The following is a 25933-nucleotide window of genomic DNA, read 5'->3' on the forward strand; positions in this document are numbered from 1 at the left end:
AGTCTTTTATGTGTGGACCATGAGTTGCACCAGCGTTAACTCTTGACAGTGATGCAGTATTTATGACATTATCAATTACAATCTAAGTGTTGATTTGATGACCAAGAAAGTCTGATTCGATATATTGTCAGAATCATCCGTACTATTTATTTTCTAATATTTATTTTGTTTTTTTCCCATACAGTAGTCACCCTTGTGTTGATGTCTTGCAATAGTTAGATAAAATCAAGTATTTTAAGGTGTATTTTTTTTTGAGGGGAGTTAAAAGTACTTATTTAAGAAGTCTCAGGATTCTTTTACCTGCTGTTTATAAACTACAAAAGAGCTTGGACCTTTTGACTGCAGCTATTCAAATACAGAAACTATTTAACAACTTATCGGATTTGTGTACTTATCCAATCGGACCTCTCTGCAATTTCAAATAATAAAGGATTTGGGTAATCATTTAATGTGTTTATTAATGTTTTGACTTGATCTTAAGTTCTGTGTTTCTCTTTTTTTAAACTTTTTTCCTATACATGTATTGTACAAAATCTTAACAGCATTATTTTTTCTTGCTGTGTTTGGAATCCACCCGTTTACTTTGCATCAACCTGTGGTCAAGGCCAATCTCCAGGAACACTTAAAACAATAATCTAGTCCCAGGTAGCCATACCATGCTGTATGTATAAATCAGGGTAAACGGCCTCTCTCAATGATTTAAATTTCTAGCCTAGGTCTCTGGACCAGTGACAGAATATTTTATCCAGTCAACAACTGTTTCCTTCACCCTTTTTGAAAACCTGTATATTATCGACTTTTTATTTGTTTATATGGCTTGGTCACCTATTGTTTTTGATCGGCATGTGTTTATAGCATTATTGGACTGTCCAGCTCACGGAACACCTCTTCTCATGAGCTGCACTAATTACGTATTCCATATCCCTTTTTCTTGACTTTTTTGTGAATTGGCTAGGTAGTCAGTTCTTTTAAATATTTAAAGATTCAACTGCTTTCCGCACCTTCCCCAGCATTTTGCAGCCTCTTTACTCTGTGTAATTCTGACGTGTAAATTCTCCTGTTGCTTGTTGCAGTCTGTAACTTGTACATCTAACTGATGGTCTGCATCACTCCCAGAAAATGTATTCCAGGTCCCAACCACTCTGTGATAAACAATGATGGTGCAGCAAGTTACTACATTGGAGATTTTTGGGAATAAATATTGAGTACGCATATCAAAAAAATGTAAAGAAACCTTGCATTTTTATTAAAAAAGAGCACGGCCTCTCACAGAAACAGTTTTAATGGGTATATTGCTTCTACAAGTAGATCAGCATTAGGTCTTGCACATAAATAGATACTTAGATGCCTGTGATGAGGCAATTAACCCTGATTTTAACAGAATTCTCTGTAGAATTAGCTGACTACATTTTCGTAAGAAGTTGGGCTTTTACAATTGGGCCCGGTGGATCTAGGCCTGAGAGGAGAAAATAAGTACAGGTGCCAATCTAATAGAATTACACAAACATACAAGCTCAAAAGCAGGCTGTTTGGGCCATCTAGTATGGAATGGTATTTATGTTTGATCTCTTATGAGAATCCTAATTGTACTGCCACTTGTATTCCAGAGGCCCTGGCAAATCTGGGGACATCAGTAGAAATCCTGTAATAAATTCAATTTTGCATTTAAATTCATGGAATCTTTATGGTACAGAAAAAGGCCTTTCAGACTGTAATCACTGCACTGGCTCTGTAGATAAATGTTATGACTTAGTGCCATTCTCCTGCCTTTTCTCCGTAACTTTGCACGCTGTTTCTATTCAAATAATCATCTCGATACCTCAGTTAAATCTGCCTGCATCACTTCCAGACAATGCATTCCAGGTCGTAGCAACTCTGTGTGAATAAGTTGTTTTTTTTTGCTTCCACTGCAAATTGCTTTATATCTTTACTCTCTTATTCTGAATCCTTTTTACAAGTGGGAACTGTTCCACCCATCTACTCCTCCTTCTAGCCCCTCCATGATTTGAAATTTGCTTCAAATCCTCTCCTGCGTTTGTCCTCTCTCAAGGGAAGCAATCCCAACTTCTCCAAACTGACGTTTCTCATTGCTGGAAACATCCTTTTAAATTTCTGAACTCTTTCCCAGTGTGTTCACATGTCATGGCACCCAGAATTGTATGCGATACTGCAGCTGAGGTTCAACTAGTGTCTTATAAGTTTAGCATCACCTCCTTGCTCTTGTACTCTACATCCCTCTTCTTAAAAAGATGAGGATACTGTGTTCTTTATGAACCTCTACCTGTTTGCCCCCTTTTAATGACTTGTGCACATATTGACCCAGGGCTCTTTGATACAGCACACACTTTTTAAAATGTTTTATTTATATATATGCTGTCTCTCCATGTTCTTTGTTCCAAAATTATCACTTCATAGCTCTCTGCATTGAATTTTGACTGCTAACTATTTCCAAATGCCATTAACTTGTCAGTCTCCTTTTTAGAGAGCTACATTGTCCATCCCTCAGTTTACAATGTTTCCAAGTTTTGTGTCATCCACACACTTTGAAATTGTTCCCTGTATGCCAAGGTCGACACCTGTTATAATGTATTATCCAGCACCTGTGGAATTAGGAGGTTCACAGAAGGATAATTAAGAGGTCCACAGAATCAAAGTAAAATCACTAAGTAATTGAAACATATAGGGGGTATGCATACCCCCTAAGTACAACATTAATTAATCAAATAATAATGTGACTTTGCCTTAAATAAAACTTACCAGCAGAGAGCCTTCTCACTTGGACCTTCAAATGATTACTCTGACATCGTGGTATTTCAGGAAAAATTTGCTCTAAATTAAATCGACTGTTGAAATTTCATGTCACCATCTGATTGAACACCAAGTATATTTACATTGAGGTAAATAAATTTAAAAACTATATAATAATTGTACAGAATAATACAGTAAACTTGAGTATTTGGACTATATAATTTTTACTGGTTTATCAAGAGCGCTGGTTCATAAGCTGACAATTAAAACAAAACGTCAGGGTCCCAGTACACACTCCTGAGGATCTTCACAATGTACCTTCCTCCAGCCCAAAAAATATTTTGTAACCATTGCTTTGTTTTCTATCAAATGATCAATCTTTCATCTGCCCTGCTACCTGTCCCTTTTATTCCCAGTGCTCTAACTTTCCTCTCAAATTTGGTGTGCAGCACTGGTCAAATACTTTTTGAAAGTCCATGTGTACCACAGTTATTCTTCTCAACCCCCTCGGTTACTACTTCAAAATAACTCCAGTAACTCAGTTAAACACTATTTTCCTTTAAGGAGTCCATACTGGTTCTTGATTAACTCCTATTTGTTTATGTGACTTTAATTCCATTCCAAATAGAAGTGGGGGTGGGGAAAAATCTTCCTGATGTACATGGGTAATAGCAAAAAAATTGGAAGAATTGTTTGAGGAGCTCCTTTGATGTTGAAAGCAAAACATCTTATTTTCCAAACAAATGTTGAATGATGTGATCTCATTCTTACCTGTGAGTGGCAAAAGATCTGTTTGTGAATATTAGAGTCTGTTAACATCCTCATTGTGTAATCTTGCCTCATTGGTATGCAGCTTCCCATTCTCCTACCTGCCGGATAGAAACAATTTCCAACATGAAGGTCAAAGTAGTAACTTCCAGATCACTATTGGCAAAGACTGGTGCCGATTTTCCTCTGTCCAGTCTATCTGGGACAAATGGCAGGAACTGTGAAGAGTAACTCTGGACTGTCAGTTCTTGACTGAGTGTGCAGCTTGGCTTTAAAAATGATACCAATTCTGTTAATCCTTTGAAGTCATGACAGCAGCTGGTACTTAGACCTATATTGAGTGGGATTATACTAATGAGCAGGCCTTCACAGGGGTGTGGTGCATAGTTAGTGAGGTAATTTGAAAAGAGTGTACAAGAAAACCTGCTAGATGTAGAGAAGAGAAAGTCCCTATGAAACTCATTAAAAATGATACCTGGCAAATTTTTCTGGTAAGATTCTTATGTTGCCTATAGAAGCTACTGCCTGCTGAGGTTTTGAGCAAGGGTGTAATTTTGCAATTGTCCAGTCTCCTTGCACTACTCACGTCTAAAGAAAACTGAACATTTTATGGCCAATGCCTCTGCAATTTCCACACTCTTCCTTCAGTATTCTCGGATGCATCTCATTGGTACCATTAATATTGTCAATTTAAGTACCAGCAGCTTAACCAATACCTCATCAATTTTAAGCCCTTTTAAGTGACCAGACTTCCTTCTTTATCACCATGACCTGGGTAGTATTTATTTTCTTGCTTAAAGTCACATTGAAGTATTAATTTAATACCTCAGCCATGCCCCTGCTTTCATGTTTAAATCCCCTTTCTGATCCCTAATTAGCTCCACTTCTCCTTTTACTATACTAAATGCCAATTAAAGACTTTGGGATTCCCCCTTATTTGTTAGTTGCCAGGCTCTCTTCATGATCCTCCTTTGCTTATCTTACTTGCTGTTATGTTCTCCTTCTGAATCTTGTTTATAAATCCAGAAAAGAAAGCTAACCAATGCAATGGTGAGAATGTCATCAGTTGTAGCATAACACTGCCTTGGTTCATCGTCATGCCACTAATAATCTGATGTCCATTATTTGGACGGGGCTATACATAGAATCTTCACCAGTTGATCTGGCTCCTGCACTTGGAGCAAGAGAGAGCAATAGGTGTCTAATGGCTACCCTCAAGTTGTGACCTTCACAGCACACTAACCCATATAGCAATCCATAATCTGATGTGCTATGAAGTAAGTGTTTTTTTTTCGAAAACAGTGGAATGTTGAGACTGGATAGAGGCATGCTGTACCAGTCATTCAGAGATTTAGAATAAAGGAGAGGGGACAGTTTGTACAAGTTCTGAGGCTGTGGAATTTACTTTCAGGATTTGTGACTGTGGCAGAAATTAGATGAACAAAAATTATGGAATACATTGAGAAAATTTATTGCTACATGTATATGACTACTTGCTTGATGAAGGCCAAAGTACCAACTGCATTTTTTTCTAATGTTGGAATCCATAAATCTCTTTGTAGACAAGAAGGATAGATGTGGAACATTTTTAAAAATGATCATCTTTTGATTATTTTAAAAAATGCTTTATAACTGAGCAGTTTTTGCATAAGGTCAAATAAATTGCTATTTGTAACATTGTAATAAATTAATTAAGTACATGAACCTGATTAGATCCAGTATGCACAATGATATCTATAATTCTACAAAAACTAATATGTTTCAGCTTCCCATGACCCACCAATCAGAAAAATAATTTGCTAAATTATTCTAATTCCTCTGCTCCAGCAGTTTCTAATTAGATTGACTTCATGTGTTGTCCAATATTCTGGTGTTGTGTCCATTTGAAAAGGTTACTAGTCAATAACTTTTACTCTTGTTTTGCATTTGTTTTTTCCCTCTCCAATTGTAATGAAGCATACTTGTTTTTTTTCTTATTTACATCTGAAGGATATCAAGCTTTCATATTTTCATATTTTCTCCATGACTAGCAGTCTGTTTGGAGCATTATACTTTTGTTTTTGGAAATGCAGTCCTAGTGAGAGAAACTAGTAACAGTCAAAATCATGTAATTTTTGAACACAACAAAATTGATATTTTTCCTGCATTAATATTGTGATATTAGTCTAATCTAGAATGTGGAGTCTTTGAACTATTTACACTCCATTAATGTAAAAGTTATATTAATTCTTTTAGAAAAACCTTAAAGTTCATGAATGTTGACATCATGGTTGGGCAACAGATTAAGTAGGGTTGGACTTACATCATTTACCGCAAACCCAATCTATTTTACAGCTAACAATGTAGGTTTTCTATAAACTACAAGAGATAGACCCATGATCAGATCTACAACAAAGTCTCCCGATTTAAAAGCAAGATTATTGCTCCAGCAAAATGTAATGGATGGAAAATAACTGGATAATACAATTGATCACAATCACTTCTGCACTTCAAGCATGATTTGACGTAGTGACACAAACCTCTCTATTTTAGCTTGAACTTTGTTATATGTCACTACATTTAAAAGTTGGGGAAAGAAAATGTGCAGTACTAAGAGCCTAAAAATGCTGTGACTCTTGAAGTCCTGAGGTCTGGATGATTTGTATTCTAAGACACACAATGTTACTGGTGAAAGCATGAATAATAGCCATATTTAATACATTTCTTTGGATGCATGAATTAATTAAAGTAGAGGTGTATTGAACTTTGGTTTATTTCTAATAAAAGCTGAACAGATTAGCTTTATTTTGGAGAAAAACTATTGATCGTAATTAATATTTGTAAAGACTTAAATCAAAGAGCAAGCTTGGAAAGATTGGGATGCATGACATGAATTGTAACATGATAGCAATGCTTGAAAGATTTAAAGAAGGAAAAAAAAGTAGGTTTAAGTGGATGGTTTGAGAATTAGAAAGATACCTGTTCCTGTAGTGAATTGGACACCCATTTTGTGCAATATCAATATTTACTGGCAATAATAAGCTAGCTCACAAGGCAAACCAAGTAAAGATGTGGGAGACTGCAGGGCGACAAGAAAGTTAGCTAGATGGGAGTGAGAAAAGTGCTGCTTTATCTAATTCAATAGAAAACTTCAGAGAGTCAAAGAAATGTACAGCACAGAAACGGACCCTTCAGTCCAACTCATCGATGCTGATCCGCTATCTTAAATAAATATCTTGATGAAAATCATGGTGCAATTCTCACTGGACTATCTTACAATAATATATAAATACAGATACTTTTTTTTTTCAAGAAAAATTGGGGCTCAAGGAAGAAAAGCAATGAAAATGGTACCTAACTTTGGCTTTATTTGAGCTTTTGAAGATTAAAGCAAGGAGCTACTGAGAGTACTACAAGTCTTGACTGGAGTGTGAATAATAGACAAGATGTTGAAGTCATGAAATGTAGACTTGGATGATAACAGAAGGATATAATCACAATGAGAGACTTGTAGAACTGGGAATGCAGGTAGAGCAGAAATACAAATGAAAAATTTTAATATATAGAAAGTTCAAAGTTCCATGAGGTTCAGAGAGTCAACAGGATATTGCCATTGGTGAAAGAATTTGTAACAGAAGGATTAAAGTAGAAACACAGTTAGATTTATTAACATGCACAATTTTTTATTTGAAAGTACAAACATTGCACAAGTAACTTCTACAATTGTCAGTTGGCGTAGGAGGGTATCAGTTAAGCACTTGAAAGAAATTTGTAATGGGAAGTAGAGAGACCAGAAAAATGCACAGATGTGATATGTGAGCTTGTGAAAACGTTATGGGTTCAAGAAGAGAATTAGCTAGAAAAATAGGCCAATTAACTGTTACTTTTGAGAGCATCTGCCAGAAATATAAATGTAATTATTGCCCCCACATATGTCTGCTGTGTATTTGGGTTTGTTTTCAACACCAGAGATATTTTGCTTTACATCTATGGTTTGAAGTGACTATCGTTTTGTACTGAAATGATGGAATAACCTAGTAAAACCTTTTTAAAATGAGGTGGTTTGGCTGTTCAAGATTGGATTTGAATTTCTGAGCAACTGGTGTCAACCAGGCTGATCTCATTCTGGGTTTACTTTTTGAACATTTGTGTCTTCTGAACAAACCTTTAGAAATGAATAGTTAATATTTGGAACACATTTGATAACTAATGAATTTCTGTTGTTTGTAAGGCATGTAGTGAAACTATTAACATATTCCTAGTGCCTCGATGATTGGATGTTAGTCCTTTTTTTTCTATTCACTTTGTTTCTTTTTGTCTCTGTGGCTTCTGGTCCTGGTCATTTCTCTACTCTTTTCTTTTCCCTGCTGTTTGCTGGAGTTTACCTTTTTCCAGCTCACTTGTGGGATGTGGGTGTTGCTGGCTGACCAACATTTATTGCCTGTTCCCAGTTATTCTTGAGAAGGTGCTGGTGACCTTCCTTTTTGAACTGTTAGTCAATGATCTATGTTCACTCACAATGCCATTAGGAACAAAATTCCAGAATTTTAACTCTGTGACCTAATGCTTTGTTTTGCTCTTTCCAAAGCAGTAATATTTAGTGTGAAGTCGTCCAAAAGAAGGGGCATGACCAGAATTGCATACGCACTTTTAGGAGTGAGCCAGTTCAGCAGGAACTAAAGAAGTGAAGCATGTATAATAATTCTTAAAGAAAACATTTGTACATTCTGCTTCTCATCTTGCTATTTTATCTGACCAGCAGTCCTCAAGATATTGTAATACACATGTACATGCTATATAAATGAATATTGAGATTGTATACTCAATAACTATGTTCAAGACGCTCTTTATTCCCTAAATTCTTCTAAATTTTACAGTCATCCACATGAAAGGTAGGTAGCATATTGTATAACACTACGAGAAAATTTGCATTTACTCCTCAGAATATCAGTGGTTTATTTGCCAGAGATGAGTTCAGTTGGGTGGCTGGTTAGCTCAGTTGGCTAGACAGCTAGTAAATGAAGCCCATTGCTTCCAAAAGCTTGGGTTTTGATCCCTTTTTCTGTCTGAGGTAAACTCTGGAATTCTTGCTTTCCCCACCTGTGTTTAAAGAGCATGATTTTTTTTTTTGTTACCAAGCCACAAAAAAAATCTGCTTTCGAGTAGAGAGCTAGAGATGTGTTGTGAACCAAAATATTTGGTTACGGTCTATCAAGAACTTGGTTCTGTAAAAGAAACAGCTGGTTAGGGTTCAATTCAGTTCGCTAACTGTGTAATTGGGCTTTTGTTTTGGGCCATTTTTAGTTCAAATATAGACAAAAGACTGAATTCCAAAGGGAGCTGAGAGTAACTGCCCTTAACATCAGGGCAGCATATGGCCAAACAAAATTGGAGTTGATGGGAATTGGCGGGCGGGTGTGTAGCGGTGAGAGGCGGGGTTGCGGGAGCTTTCCGTTAGCGCTATGCTCGATGCAAAAGGTGATGATTCTTAAAGTTGAACCAACACCATTTCAACACATTATTGATGTTACTAAGGATAGTGTCTTAGATCTAATCATCTTCAGCTGCTTCACCAATGACCTTTCCTCCACTCTGAACATCACTAATTCTGAACTTAATGATGATTGCATCATTCACGATTCATATGTGAGCAGCCTGTGTCTGTATGCAGCAAGACGTTGGCAACATTTGATGGGCAGCACAGTGCCTCAGTGGTTAGCACTGCTGCCTCAGCACCAGGGACTTGAGGTTGATACCATCCTCTGTGACTTTCTGAATGGAGTTTGCGCATTCTCCCTATGTCTTTGTGCGTTTCCTCTCGGTGCTCTGGTTTCCTCCCACAATACACGTGTTGGGTGGGTTGGCCATGCTAAATTGCCTATAGCAGCCAGGGATGTGCCGGTTAGGTGAATTAGCCATGGAAAATGCAAGGATAGGGAGAACCAGTGGGTCTGGGTGAGATGCTGTTTGGAGACTTGTTGTGGACTCTATGGGCTGAATGGCTTGCTACCACACTGAAGGGATTCTACAGTTATAATATGAAGATTGGGCTGATAATTGGCAAGTAACATTAAGCCATGCAAGTAATGATCATCTCCAATGAGAGAACATAGAACAGTCTCCCCATCACATTCAGTGGTCTGACCACAGTTGACACCTCGCTATCAACATTACCATAGACCAGAAACTGAACTGGACTAGGTATATAAATACTGTCGCTACATGAGCAGGTCAGAGGTCAGGAATCTTGCAGTGTGACACTTGTATTGACTATCTACATGGCACAAATAAGGAGTCTTGACGGAATATTCGTGACTCGACTCATTGAAGCTGGTTCCTTGATTGACACCACATTGTGCATGGAGTGAGGGAGAGAATGAGTATTTGTCACTGATAGGTGGTACATGTTACTACAAGGTGCAATGTTTCACTCACCAAGGCTCAGTTGGTGCATTTCGTTCCATGAGCTCCACCAATAGAAAGATAAGGACAGCCGATGCATGCAAATCTCTCCACCTATTTTGCCTGCTAACTGCATGTATTCCTGACTTTAACATAACGGTCATAGTTCAAGAGATAGTGGGAACTGCAGATGCTGGAGAATATCAGAGAACAAGGTGTCAAGCTGGATGAACACAGCAGGCCAAGCAGCATCAGGGGAGCAGGAAGGTTGACATTTCGGGCCTAGACCCTTCCGAAAATGGTTCAATAATAGTTCAATGTCATTGGATCAAATTCCTGAATCTCCCTCCACAGCTGCATTGTGGGTATTTGCACTATAAGGACTGTAGTGGTTCATAAGGCAGCTAACCAAGATCTCCTGCAGGGTAACTGGGGATGGGCACTAAATTCTGGTCTAGCCAGTGGTATCCGCAACCCACGACAAATTTTTAAAAATGTTCGATTGCATACTTCAATCGTAGCTTCAACTTGCATGAATGGGAGGCAGCAGCAGAGAAACTATCCAAAATGCTGCAACATTTAACTGCTATACAGCTTTGAGAGACTTGGGGATGTGGTAGTATTGTTGAAGTAAAAGTAAACAACATGTTGAATCTGTCTTTGAAGAATGTTTGAGAATATTGTTCAAATAATAGGAGCATCTGAATTGAATTTATGAACTTCCATTTGTGATATTTTAAAGTACTTTATTGTAATTAAGTATGAAGCTGCTTCACAAAACTGTCAGACAAATCTTCTCAAAATTCATTGCCAGACAAAATTTAACAATGATTCAGCCTCTTATCTTGGGTACCCACTCAAATCAAACCAACAGATTTAATTAATTTTAAGTGCTGCTGAAAACAAAATGCCATGGCGTCTTTATTTACCAACATAATTATTTTCAATGTTTTTGAAATCCACATACTCTGACATTTTGGATTCCAAGAGACCAGTGAAGGTATACTGGCAGTGCGTTCGTTCTGGCTTGCCTAACCTGGTGCAAACTTAGACTTTGCTTTTGTGGTCAAGAATAATGAATTTGTGGATAGGTAAGAGCTGGATTTAGCAGCAGAAGTACAAACAGCGAATGACTCACTGTCATGGACCAAGGGTCAGCATGGCTCAGTTTTAATTACTGATGCCTTTGGGTCAAGGTTGTTTTCAAGCACAACTGTTGGACTTAATTATATAAAATAACCATGATTGAAAGTTCTGACTAAATAATCTTTTTTTGCTATGTGTAAGCATTTTTTAATACTGGATCCCATCTGTCTGTTCTGTTAGCTTTTGCTTGGGGAGCTTAAAAATCCAGTATTTGAAGAGGAACTTGAAGGCCCTCTGCCAGTCTGCATGAGAAGTCTCTACTTCAGCCATTTATTTGTGTTGTTAGGTATGCGTGATAAATTGCTACATAAATAACAATTTGGCTTAACTTTTATTCAGAAACTGTATTAAAATATAATATCTCTTGCAATTTGCATTTCAATGTTATGTGTGAACTTTTTTCTTTTTCAGGACTTTTCACTCACTTTTAAGTTGTGTTCCTATGCCTGGTTAGATTATTGTTCTGCCTCTTTTGCCCTGTTTACTACTTTGCCTTCTCATTTCCTTCTCTTGTTTGATTAGGTATTCACTAAAGCCTACTTTCACTGATTTCTTTTCTGAGCAAGTGTTTTCCAACTTACAATGCTTCGTGTTTCAAATCCACTTGATTAGATATCTATATGATATTCAGCATTCCTCAAACTACTGCTTTTGCCAGTTTGAGAACCACGCATATATTCTTTTCTCTTCCGAAACATTGATATGCCATCTTGAAGCTGTCCAGCTGTACAGCTCCAAACATCCTTTTCTTCAAACTTAAGAAGTAAAGTTCTTATTTATTCAGAAGTCCAGATCACATCCTTTTTTTTGTTTCAACTCTGTCTCTCTTGGATATGAGATGTTGATAATGATACTGATGTTGCACGCCCCCTAAAGCTTTCTCTGTTTCTTTTATTTAGTCCTTTTACCATCCCCTTTTGCCTTGTGCCATCATCGTTTTTTCCCCCTCCCATTTAATTTTCACTCCTCCTTTCATACCCAAATATCCCATCACAGGTTTTCCCTGTTGTTCTTCCTCTGAAACTGCACTCAGAACCAGAAAAAGTTCACTCTGACAGGTTTTAAAGACAGGTCAGCATTGACTTGAAACTTTACTGTTCCTCTCTCCAACCTGCTGACAGTTTGCATCGTTTTCTCTTTTATTGCTTTACCTATATTCAAGAGTATATTTTGATGATTGTTGAATGTGTTAAGACTTTGCAGCCCTGCTTTCTCATTGGATGACCTGTTGAAAAGATGAGAAATTTGTTGGACTAAACCCAACGATTAAACTAATGAATATTTGTGAACAAAAAAGTGCTCATTGCTGAAATCTGGATTAGTTTACTTTTTTAACTACAGAATTGTTTGTTTTTGTTTTTGTTAAGATTTGCACTCAATTATAATTTCATATTTTACATCTTACTTTAAAATTAGTTTACTGAAAAAAAGTTGCCCGGAGCCTCCCTTGATAGTAACAACTGAAGGAATTTTGGCCTTGGGCAACTTTGAAATTGCTGAGATATTTTCCTGAAATTCAGGTCTTGGTTTATTTTGTAGTTTTGTGTGTACAGATGTGACAACCTGGTAGGCTTGAAGTTCTTCTGTTTTAAAGTTTATTTTAGCTGGTTGCTTTAGGCTGTCAATCCCAGCTTGTTTGGCAGACGTTGTCCTCATTACAACATGATGTTGCTTTCAGCCTGACTTCGTGTAAGAGTTGGAAGCTTGTTTAAGGTCTGCCAAGAAATGGTTCCTATTGTTGACTGAGATAACAAGGTGTGGAGCTGGATGATCACAGCAGGGCATGCAGCATCAGAGGAGCAGGAAAGCTGAAGTTTTGGGCCTCGACCCTTCTTCTGAAGAAGGGTCGAGGCCCGAAACATCAGCTTTGCTGCTTGGCCTGCTGTGTTCATCCAGCTCCACACCTTGTTATCGCAGATTCTCTAGCATCTGCAGTTCCTACTAACTCCTATTGTTGACTGTTGATCTTCACTTGATATGATGTTTACATGTTTCAGGCATTTTAATAAAGCCATAAGAACTGTAATTTAATAAAATGTGAGGCTGGATGAACACAGCAGGCCAAGCAGCATCTCAGGAGCACAAAAGCTGACGTTTCGGGCCTAGACCCTTCATCAGAGAGGGGGATGGTGGGAGGGAACTGGAATAAATAGGGAGAGAGGGGGAGGCGGACCGAAGATGGAGAGTAAAGAAGATAGGTGGAGAGGGTGTAGGTGGGGAGGTAGGGAGGGGATAGGTCAGTCCAGGGAAGACGGACAGGTCAAGGAGGTGGGATGAGGTTAGTTAGTTAGAACTGTAATTTAATGACCTTTCTTTCTGCCAGACTTGGTTATTGAGAAGCAAAACTCTGGGTTTCCCTGCTACCTATTTTCCCCTTGCCAGCACCCACTTTAGCCTAGCAAAGCCAAATAGTATCTCAGTTCAGACTTCTAATTCTTCCCGGAGGTAATAGTTAATACTTAACTCTCTTGTCTGTGTGAATCTTTGTACGATACTGGTGGCAGCACTGATTTTTTTCCCTCTGTTTTCTCTCTCTTCCATCCACCCACCATTGTTTGAAGTTTGGGTAATTATTTACGGATGCATCTCCTTTTAAATGGGACATTGATAGCTGCTTTAGACTTGGCACAATGTTATCCATAGGAACCAACAATCTTTTAGAACAATGGTGCTTACTAAGAAGATTTGACTGTTTTCATATGAATGCACTGATTTTGGTGACAGTCCTATTCTGACTGCTGAAATATTTATAGTATTTCATTACTTTTCCCAAGCTTCCTTACTTTTGAGTTTAAACATCTCATGTCAGATCACCCTCATACTCTTTAAAGTATCAAGTAGACTAGTTAGGAGATAGAGAAGTAACCTTCCATTTTGAGAAGCTAGTCGGAAATGAAATTGGGAGAAGTGATTAGGATATCACAAAAATCAAATTCATCCCATCAAAGACGGATGCCCAGATAATTAGAGTTTCAAAGATTTAAGCTGGGTTAATATTCTTAAGAATAGCTTTCTCTTCTCTGGATTTGTGCATCCTACAGTCTCTAATCAGTCTAATGCTGAACCAGCAGTCCTTGCCGCAGGTGGGGCAGGAGGTGTTTGAAGGGCCAAATTGGCAGCATGCTTGGGTTTTTGCCCATTCCTTTTGCACTTGACCTCCTATCTAGCCTTATTGGTCAGGTTTGTTAACACCTGTAGTGTAGTTTGGGTGGTCTTGAGCAAGACATTCCCATGAAATGGTAGGAACATTGCATTTTTCATTGGAAGCTTTGAGGACATTCTTGAAATTTTGTTTTCTCTGCCCTGTTGCTATTTGCATGCCGCGAGAACAAATTGTTTTAGAAGTCTTTGTCAGACATGTGGATGATATTGCCCTTTCAAAACAGATGATACAGTGACCAGTGTGTCAGTGCCGTGAGACATGCTGATTTTGAAGCCATATGAGGTGTTCTGAGGAAGGGTTACTGGACCTGAAACATGACTTTTGATTTCTCTCCACAGATTAGATTAGATTCCCTACAGTGTGCAAATAGGCCCCTTTGGCCCAACAAGTCCACACTGCCCCTTGGAGCATCCCACCCAGACCCATCCGCATCCCCATCCCCCTATAACCCACACACCCCTGAACACTTTGGGCAATTTAGCATGGCCGATGCACCTAGCCTGCAAATCTTTGGACTGTGTGAGGAAACTGGAGCACCCGGAGGAAACCCACGCAGACACCTGGAGAATGTGCAGACTCCACACAGACAGTCACCCAAGGCTGGAATCGAACCTGGATCCCTAGTGCTGTGAGGCTGCAGTGCTAACCACTGAGCCACCATGCCGCCCTGATACTGCCAGACATGCTGAGCTTTTCCAGAAATTTCTGTTTTCGTTACTGATTTTGGAGCACCAGTCCAATTATTGGATTTTCAGGATATATCATTATGCTTTTCTAGGGTCTTGAGGTGTCTGCTGTATATTGCCTTTGCCTCTGCTTACAGAAGGGCAGGTTTGCCTGTAGACCATAAGCTTGTTTTTGGGTTTGAGGTCTTGGTCATCAAGTGTCCTTTCTCAAACGGCCAAAGATTGACTGGCACACTGGGTGATGCTGAATTTCATCTTTTGATGTTTGTCTTGTGCAAAGGAAACTGCAGAGTTATGAGAATTCATCTGTTGTCCAGTGGCTCGCTGTAGATCGTTAATGTTTGGGTTAGGGTGATTGGAGCCATGTCGTTCTGGATGCTTGGTACATGGTCTAGACTGAGCTTAAGAATCCATACTCCTCATGGCTGTTGGTGAGTTGTTTGATTTCCTACACTCTTTCTTTCCACCATCATCCGTTCTTTAAGCTATGGATTTTTGTTAGATAAAAACCAAAAGAACTGCGGGTGCTGTAAATCAGTAACAAAAACAGAGTTGATGGAAAAGCTCAGCAGGTCTGGCAGCATCTGTGAAGGAAAAAGCAGAGTTAATGTTTCGGGTCTGGTGACCCTTCCTCAGAACTGATGGTAGCTGGGAAAACGTCAGTTTATATTGCAGAAAATAGGGAAGTGGGTGGGGTTGGGAGTGAACTATAGGATAGAGCCCCTGTGTCTTTTGGGCTCTATCCTGTCCCACCCACCTCCCTATTTTCTGCACGTAAACTAACGTTTTCCCAGCCACCGTCAGTTCTGAGGAAGGGTCACTAGACACGAAACGTTAACTCTGCTTTTTCCTTCACAGATGCTGTCAGACCTGCTGGATTTTTGTTAGACTTTGATCTTCATTTATCTGTAAAGTTGCTTTCTTCCAATTGAGTTTTGGTAGCTTTTTCATTTCAGAAACTTCTTGCACATGAGTTAGTCATTTCCTTTCCTGGCCCTTCTCATCAAATCTTGTTTCCTGTGCAGATAAGCTCAATATCTCCACCTAGGTGCTTTTTATGATGGACTTTGAGGGATATGGTGCTTACAGATATGGAGTTATGAATTGTATTGGTACTTTTTTTTTCTAATTGGCTAAACTAAATGGTCCTCTGTTAATATATACATTAAACTCTGAATTATAAGAATAAAGATATTAATTTTGTATTCATAATTTTACCTGTAGTAATTCTTGCTGAGGATTGCAGTGTCAATGTTAGATACTTTTTCAGAAAGTTAGAGATAATGGGGTACTGAAGCTGCAGATTGCTGAGTTTGATGGGTGAGGTGCTAGATGACTGGAGGGTGACTAATGTTATTGAAAGGCTGCAAGTAAAAGCCAGGGAAATATAGACCAGTGAGTGTGATGTTGCTGGTGCGTAAGTTGTTGGAGGGGATGCTGAGAGATAGGATGTACATGCATTTGGAGAGGCAAGGACTGATCAGGGAAGGACTTTGCTTTTTGCATGGGTTGAGTTTTTTTTTTGACTAGGTTACCAAGCAGATAGATAAAGGCAGCGCAGTGGACATGGAATACATGACCTTTTAGCAAGGCTGTTGACAAGGTTCTGCATGGTGCACTGATTTGTGAGGTTAGATCAATTGAGATCCAGGGACAGCTAGCCAATTGGATACAAAATAGGCTTGGTAGTGGACAGGGTTGTTATTCATGTTGGAGTCCTGTGACCAGTAGTGTGCCGTAAAGATTGGTTCTGCAACCACTGTTGTTCATCATTAATATCAACAACTTGGATGAGAATATAGCAGGTATGGTTAGTAGGTTTGTGGATGACACAAAAATAGGTGGTATAGTGGATAGTGAAGAAGGTTATCTAAGAGTATAATGAGATCTTAATCAGATTCGCCAGTGGATCGGGAAGTAGCAGATGGAGTTTAATTTAGATAAATGTGAAGTGTTGCATTTTGGTAAGGCAAATCAGGGCTGGATTCATCCACTTAATTGTAAGATCCTGGGAAATCTTGCTGAACAAAGCTACACCAGGGTGCAGATTCATTGTTCCTTGAAAGTGATGTCGCAGGGTAGATAGGGTGGTGAAGAACGCATTTAGCACATTTGCCTTCATTGGTTAAAACGTTGACTGTGGTTTTGATACAATATGTTGCAGTTATACAAGACACTGGTGGAAAAATATTGACAAGGACGTTGCTGGGACTAGAGAGCACAAATTATAAGGAGAGAATGGACAGGCTGGAATTTCTTTCCCTGCAATGTTGGAGGCTGAGGGGTGACCTTTTACTAAGGTTTATAAAATCATGACGGGTGTAGGTAAGGTGAGTAGCCAAGGTCTCTTTCCCTAAGGGTTCAAAAATAGAAGGAAGAGCTTAAGGTGAGAGGGGAAAGATGTAAAAGAGACCGAAGGGACACCTTTTTTATGCAGAGGGTGGTATGTGTCTGGAATGTGCTGCCAGGGGAAGTGGTAGAGGCCGTTGCAGTTACATCTAAAAGATATTTAGGCCGGTGCATGAATAAGAAAGGTTTAAAGAGATTTGGGCCAAATGCAGGGAAATGGGATGAGTTCAGTTTTGGATACCTGGTTGACATGGACCAAGGGGCCTGCTTCCATACTGTATGATTCTGAATGAATGTATCTGTGTTGGGAAAGCTTAATGCTACCTAACAATCAAATTGTTTTGCCTTTTAACAATGGCTACCACTAAGTCAGTAGGTGCGGTTGGTGCAAATGTACTTCTTGGACAAATTATTTTTGATACAAATAAATATGATTAGATGTGAGCTTTGTTATATTTATGTTCTGGTAAACTACTGTCAGTATTCGAAGTTCACCCAATGTATTATAGTGTTTTCCATCAGTTGCAATGAATTTCCTAGTTTCACACTAATTTTAAGAGATGATTTGTTGGTTTTTAGAGAATGCTTGCATCTCTGGTTGTTATTAGCAACTTATTCTTGTTCTGCCAATAGAACACATGAGAGACTGCATTTTATATTGAATGACTCCCCTCTAGACTCCTAAATAATTTTCACTATCAGAAGACTTAATGTTGGGAGTGTGATGAAATATAATCCGCTTGTCTATGAGGGTGCTGAGCAGCTGTGGCACCACTTGAAAATTGATAACATTTGGGAGAGTTTACTGCATGACTGCCACTGTGCCCCTCCTGCAGTATGTGCTATCTGTAAGCAATTTGAAGTTGGGCAGCACTTCTCATTTGGTGATCTTTATTCAGAAGAACATCAGTAGTAAGTGCTTGACATGACTGTTCCCTGCCAAGTCCACCTCCAAACCCCTCTTCTGACATAGTCAGGTGTTCCAAATTCTCTATTTCTGCTTGGTCAAAATTTTAGAGCTCTCTATCTCACAGCACTGCAGCATTACCTTCAAAACAGCAGCAACTCGTACTTATAGCATGCCTCTAATGTAATAAAACATCCTGACACACTTCACAAGAACATTGCAAGCAGAGTTTACATAAAGCAATCTTACAGCAATGGTCAACAAGGGTTTTAAAGAGTGTCTTAAAAGTGGAAAGATGATAAATGCAAGTGTCTTGGAGGACGAATGGTTTGGAGGAAATTCGAGTTGATGAGGCTTAAGTTCTATATAGGGATTGAAACCAGAATTAGGATTTTAAAATTGAGGTATAGCTTAACTGTGTGTCAATGAACAACCAGGTCATTACTTGGTGCTACCTGAGTCTTTATTTGCACTGAGTTGCAGAATTTTGGATGGCCTCAAGTTAATTATGGGAAGAATGTGAGAGGCTACTTAGGAGTGCATTAAAGTTGTCAAGTCTGGAGCTAACAAAGATGTTACAAATGTATCTGAAGTAGAGTTGGAGTCTGGTGATAGTGCAGCTGTGTAGTGGAAAGCTCATTTTGGTATCAAATTTAAACTCCGAGCTGATTGTGGATGATCAGCTACGGTCATAATGAATGGTGGTGCTGGCTCGAAGGGCCGAATGGCCTACTCCAGCACCTGTTGTTTATTATCTATTGTCTATTGTCTTATATCTGCTTAAGCCCCAGAAAGGGAGAATGATGGAGTTAATATTTGGGGAGCAGAGTCTGTAGTGGGGGCTGATACGATGATTTCAGCCTTTCTGTTATTGAAGAAAAGCTTTGATCATCCTATAGTGAATACTTGCCAACACCCAGATCTGTCTCACACTATGAATGTGTCAATAGTGCTATGTGTGAAAACTGATGTTGTCTTCATGGGGAGATACTAACCTAGTAACATTACTGGCCTAACAATCCAGAAATCTCAACTAATACTATGGACACTTCAGTGCAAATTCGAGTCTGGTTGGTCAGGAGTTTCGACTTGATTATTCTAATTCTGGAATAGAATCCTTGACTCCGTAATTGTAACTATGGAACCCATCTAGTTCAATAATCTCCTTCAGGGAAGGAATTCTGCTCTGTATAGTTGATCTATACCATCATAGCCCTACTTTCTGTCATTGTTTTAGGTCTCGTGGTGGCCCAGTGGTCTGGGGAATAGGGAAAAACTGATTTAGGACCAAAGTTCTAACATCTGTTCATTTGGCAGTTTCTAACTATGAGCAAGATATTTTCAATCAAACAAACAAAAACAGAAATTGCTTGGAGAAACTCAGGAGGTCTTGAAGCATCTGCAGAGATTTTGAGCAGGGTGTGAGAGGTGAGGAAAGGGGTGAGTGGGTAGGTGGGGAGGAAGTCCAAGATCTGTCTCTCTTGCTTGCTCGCTCTTTCTTTTGCACTCGGGTCTCACTGTCACTCTGATGTTGGTTTTATTGTCACATGTACCAAACTACAGTGAAAAGCTTTGTTTATGAGTGGTACACGCAGATCACAGCAAGCAAAGGATGCACAGATCAAGAAGACTGAGAGGCATTCAGATTTATGTTGCAGGTTACAATATTTGAGGCGAGAGCCCATTTGACAGTCTGATAACAGCCAGAAAGAAGCTGTTCCTGAACCTGCTTGTGCATGTGTTCAGGTTTCAGTATCTTCTGCCTGATCAAAGAGGTCATAGATATTATTACCAAGGTGCAATGGTTCTTTGATGTTGGCTGCCTCTCTGTGGCAGCGAGCTGTGTAAACAGAGTCTATGGATGGAAGGTTGACTTCTGTGATGGTCTGGGCTGTGCACACCACCATCTGTAGTTTCTTGCAGTCCTGTGCAGAGCAGTTGCCATACCAGGCCATTATGCACCTGGACAGTATGCTTTCAATAGTGCATCTGTAGAAGTTGGTGAGGGACCTTTATGGACATACCAAATTTCCTGGGTCGCCTGAGAAGATGAGGCATTGTTGTGCCTTCTTTGACTGTCGCATTTACGTGGAAAGTCTAGGACAGGTCGTTGGTTATCATGACTCCAAGGAACTTGGAAGCTCCACACTCTCTACATCAGAGCTGTTGATTGTAGACTGGACGTGCTCTCCTCCTTTCTTTCTGAAGTCGATGATCAGTTCTTTAGGTTTGCTGATGGTGAAAGACAGATTTGTTTTCATTGCACCATGCCACCAAGCCTTCTGTCTCCCTTCTATATTTTGATTCGTCATTGTTAGATATCTATCCAACTACGGTAGTGTCATCAGTGAACTTGTAGATGGCATTCGTTGAGAGTTTGGCAATAAGGTGTACAGGGAATACAATCGGGGCTGAGGATGCATCCTTGGGGGGGCCTCCAGTGTTGCGTGCTATTGTGGAGGAGGTGCAGTTACCTATCCTCACTGATGGGGGTCTGTGGTCTTGGCTCTGCCCTCTGCAGCTGGATCCTCAGTTTTCTGACCCAATGTCATACTGTTTTTGAGATCAGTTTATAGGGGATAATGTTGAAGATGGAGCTGTAATCAATGAACAGGAATCTGACAGAGGTGTCTCTGCGAGGGATATGGCATCCTGTTTGGTCTTTATTTCAATAGACAAACTGTAGGGATTGAGGCAGGCTGGGAGACTGGAGCTGATGTGGGCAATGACCAGCCTCTAGAAGCACTTTATGATTATTGAAGTAAGAGCTATTGGGCGGTAGTCATTAAGGCATACTGCATTTGTTTTCTTGGGTACGGGGATGATGGTGGTCTTCTTGACCGGGTGGGGACTTCGGCTGTTAGCTGGGAGAGGTTGAAGATGACGGTGAATACTTCTGCTAGTTGGTCCGCCGAGGATCTGAGTGTACAGTCGGGAATAATGTCCAGGCCTGTCACTTCCCTTCAGTTGATTCCCAGGTAGACTGCTCTGACTTCAGAAGCTGTGACAGGGAACAGGTCTGTCAAGACAGGCATCACCACACCAGTGGTATTCTGTGCAAACTGATCATTGAAAGCACTGAGTGTTTTCATGGAGGAATATCTCATTGTCTGCTGTCTTACACTGTTTCATTTTGTATCCCATAATATCGTGTAGGCTTTGCCATAGATGGCAGGAGTCTGTTTGGTAAGTCTGGGCTTCGAATTTGGTCCAGTGCTGCCTGATGGATTTGCGGAGATCATCTGGATTTTCTGTGTTGGTTTGGTTCACCACCTCCGAACACCAGGAACTGTTGATCAGGAATCATATCCCACTGCCCTTTGCCATGCAGGAGGGCACCATGCAGTATACAGAAAACACCAGCTTGTAGTGGCACAGTTTCTGTGCGTCTTTCTGTCGTTCGTTCTTTCTGTCGTTCGTTCGTTCTTTCTGTCGTTCGTTCGTTCTTTCTGTCGTTCGTTCGTTCTGTCGTTCGTTCGTTCGTTCTGTCGTTCGTTCGTTCGTTCTGTCGTTCGTTCGTTCGTTCTGTCGTTTGTTCGTTCGTTCTGTCGTTCGTTCGTTCTGTCTTTCCTTCGCGTGCGCACCCCGGGACCGCTTGCTCCGCTCTGGGATCTCTCTGCACTATCTAAACACTCCTTGTTCCATCCCCAACCCCAACATCTGTGTAAATACTGTACCACTTTTCTTCGTTCTGCTGAAGAGCCCTAAAACTTGAACAGTTAACTCTGTTTTCTCTCTGATACTGTCAGACCTACTGGGTTTCTCCAGTTTTTTGTTTTTTTTTCATATCTCCAGTATCTGCAGTTCTCTTTTTTTTAAATACATTATTTTGTGGTGTTAGTTACTGCTTGTCTGTATTTGGAAATAGATCCTGCATTCAAAATCATTTATATTTTTGCCTTCACAGCTCCTGTGATCTAACAAGTCAAAGTTTATATCATGATATTTGAATATTTTTAGGAACTAGTTGTAAATTATCGACAAACTTTATTGCACAAAATCTTTTATTTCTGAACTTAGTAAAATGATATTTTCTTTCCTTTTTTTGCTGTGTCTCCTGGTTTTCCATGTTTTGCCATCACACATTTTCCTTTTTTCCAAGTTTTTTTTTAAACTACAGGAATTGGAAAGCTAATGGAATTATTGAAATATCAACCTAACTGAATAATTCCTGGCAGTGTATGGTACTTTAACATGTAGTGTGATTTTGATAATCAAGAACACTATCTTTGCCACTAACATCAGCATGTACTTCATATGATGGCTCCTAAAAGAGGAGGTGATGGTCTAATAGTATCATAGCTGGACTGTTAATCCCGTGACCTGGGTTAAAATCTTGTTATGGCAGATGCTGGAATTTGAAATCACAGCTTAATGATGACCATGAATTGATTGTCAGAAAAACTCACGTTGTTCAGATTTTTTTTGGAAGAAAGCTGCCATCCTTACCTGGTCTGACCTGCATGTGACTCCAGGCCCAGAGCAATGCAGTTGACTCTTAACTGCCTTCTAGGCCATTAGGGATGGGCAACAAATGCTGACCCAGCCAGCAGCACCCTCATCTCATGAATGAATTAAAATAAGAGTTACCCACAGAGGTTAGGTCTGTTCAGAGTTAATCAGTCTCAGCCTGAAAAGTGACAAGTGTGTTATGATTAGCATAACATCTTCAACTAAAGAAATTGGGGCATAATTTTCAATTTTTAACCAGCTCTATATTATTTCATCAACCACACAATGGGATATATTTTAAACATAATTAACAGTCATTGAATTTACCTTAAATGTTATCTAGTGCAAGTGTTTATCATCTTGATATTTCTCCCATTTGGGTTTTATCTTCTGTCAACTTTAAAAGAAGCTATTCTATGATCGTTATCACACTGCTGCTTATGGGGTATTGCTGTGTATAAATTGGCTGCCATATTTCCTTCATCGCGACAAGATCGTCCTTTAAAATACTTCGGTGACTTTGGGAAGTTATGATCTTGTGAATGGAACTATAGAAATGCCAAGTTTTTACTTTCAAATCTGTTGTCTAAGTGGTTGTTCTTCTGAGCATAGCGTGAGCTTTTACAGGCAATTCAGTTGAGAGGAAAGCTGAAAACAAACCTGACTGAATATGCATATTCACAGTGCTCCATATACATGACACTGGTGACAGTCACCACCAAATATATAATTAATTTAACATAGGGAAAAAACAAATTAAGTGCTTTATTGAGGAGTAAATTAATAATAGAGTATGATAAAAGCAAAACATTCACCCTATTTTATGTAGTTGATAACACTATCAACGAGTTTTGTAAGTGGCACCCTGTTTTTCCAGATTGAGGATGGTTATGCTAATCATATCACCATTGATACTTAAGTGAGATTGAACTGAACAGATCTGACATATGGCTTGGTAACCAGAATATGCAGCCTTTTACTTTTACCCAGGGAGTTATTGGTTTGGACAGTACTAAGCTTTTTTTAAAATCATTTAGTAGATTGTAGATACATATAATGGAAAGATATGTATTGACTACTAACTTTTTAAAATCTTTTTACATGTAGCAAAGGTGGAAGCCAAAAATTAAAACATTTCTTTAGCTTTTGATATTGACTATAGGAGACACCTGAATTTGAACACCTGTCATTTTGCTATGAATGTGTTTCCTGTGCTTATGGTACTTGTAGCAATTCTGCCTTGACTTGTCGAATGAATCATGTGGTGGTAATGATGATGTAATACTGGTGATGCAGGATCTTCTTGAGTAACATACTGCACTGAGCATTTTACGCAGTTTGTTTTCCACCACCTTCTCTCATTTTCCTATAATTAGTTGGTTTTCAAGATTGCAACAATTGCTTTGTGTTGATCTGAAGTTTGTTTTTACAAATTGATCTCCAATCAATGCGTATCATCATAAAATACTATAGTGCCCAAATAAGTGACTGCATGTTTAATATAATTAGGTGATTGAATTTGTGCCTCCCTGTGCCAAAAATAACATTAGATTGAAATAGACAACAAAGTGTGGAGCTGGATGAACACAGCAGGCCAAGCAGCAACTTAAGAGCACAAAAGTTGACGTTTCGGGCCTAGACCCTTCATCAGAAAATCTTTCTGATGAAGGGTCTAGGCCCAAAACGTCGACTTTTGTACTCCTAAGATGCTGCTTGGCCTGCTGTGTTCATCCAGCTCCACACTTTGTTGTCTTGGATTCTCCAGCATCTGCAGTTCCCATTATCTCTGATTAGATTGAAATAGTTCTGTTAATGTTGTGGCAACATTTTTTTTGGATTTTGTGTTTAACCAGGCAGTTAACGTAGGTTTGCATACAACATATTTCCAGCCATTTTTCTGGCGATTTAGAAGTCACTGTCATTTATTTGGAAACTTGCACACTTTGTAACATGATGTCAGCATTCAGCAGACACCAAGTCAACTGAGATTGGAACGTCCATTACCTATAAGAAAGAACTGATTTTACATAGCATCTTTTACAATTACAGAATAGTCCCAAGTACTTCACGACCGATCAGTTTGCATTTCACTTGATACCTTTTGGTTTTCATTGTGCTTGGACGTGTTATGACTTGCCTGTCGTAGGTGGACTTGAACCCAGACCTGTTGCTCAGATGTAGGGCTACTACCACTGGCACAAGATTCCAATGGTCAATGTTGTACGTAGCAGATTTGGAAGCCACTTCTTATTATAGGGGGAAAAGAAATTGACCCATAAGTCATAAATGATGATCCAAGATGTTTTGAAGGAAGATATAGGCTGGGCATTAGGTGAATGTGTTGCTTTTGTAAGTAATAATATAATATAATAAATAATATAATTTTAACCCCCCCCCCGACCACTGTATAGATGACAAAACCTTGATTTAAAGGCTCAATTGAAAGTGAGACACTCCTGTTTTGAAATGTCAGGTAATATTCTGCAGTTGCGTGAGACGATAACCTTCGGGTGACAATGATCAATTAAATCAAACTGGAACTTTAAAAGGTTCAAACACCTAATGTCCTTTTTTGTGCTGGTGTGACATTTTTGCTTCCCATGGCACTCTTATTTATGGTTAATGCAAACTGGCATGATAATCATGACAAACATTTTGGTGCAGGTGTATCCAAGTAGAAATGATTTTTGTCTAATATCCTATTTAAGGTTACGTTCAGTAATAGGCTGCATGAGAACTAAAGTTGTCTGGGTACAGTAAGAAGATTGTAACATGAAGAAGCATAGTTGATGACAAACATTTGCTCTGTTGAATTCCTGAGGGCAAATTTCACTAATTTGGTTTTTGAGTTGCAACATGTTCATGGGTGTTCCCTATAATTGCAGAGGGTAGCTAATTCCATGACTCCCATTTTGAGTACAATTGTTAACTTTTAAAAATAAAAAATGCTGGATGTGCACCATAGTTTTGAGCATCCTTCGAAGAGATGAAAGCTTGATGTTTAGATGAGAGATCTCTACCCAAATTGCTATCTCATTTTTCCTTGTTCACTTGACTGGCTGTGTATTTCAGCTGTGATGGTTTTGGATTTTTAAGTTTTGAGTTTTTCAAAAAATCTATATCTATTTTGTGCTGGTTCGGTGCTTTTTAAACTTTTAACATTGACCCTGGATTGTGATGAAAATTATTCTTAGAAGCCTATTCCAAGATATTCTTTGTTGTTTTATGAATTGTTGTTGGGGTAATTTTCTGCCGCAGTCCTGCGACTAAGGGCTCAGTTGGTTTATAGTGGTGAAGGAAACTGCTTAATGAGAAGAGGCTCTTCTCTTGTAT

At 39.2% G+C, this 25933-nt stretch overlaps 1 protein-coding gene across 12 annotated transcripts in view; it reads left to right on the forward strand.

Moving 5' to 3' along the window:
* Positions 1-25933, forward strand: part of sipa1l1 (signal-induced proliferation-associated 1 like 1) — a 323672-nt gene that overhangs the window by 16182 nt on the left and 281557 nt on the right. The gene's annotated exons all lie outside the window — the stretch shown is intronic.

The sequence above is a fragment of the Stegostoma tigrinum genome, chromosome 10 (assembly GCF_030684315.1).
Source record: "Stegostoma tigrinum isolate sSteTig4 chromosome 10, sSteTig4.hap1, whole genome shotgun sequence".
In the NCBI taxonomy this organism is placed as follows: domain Eukaryota; kingdom Metazoa; phylum Chordata; class Chondrichthyes; order Orectolobiformes; family Stegostomatidae; genus Stegostoma; species Stegostoma tigrinum.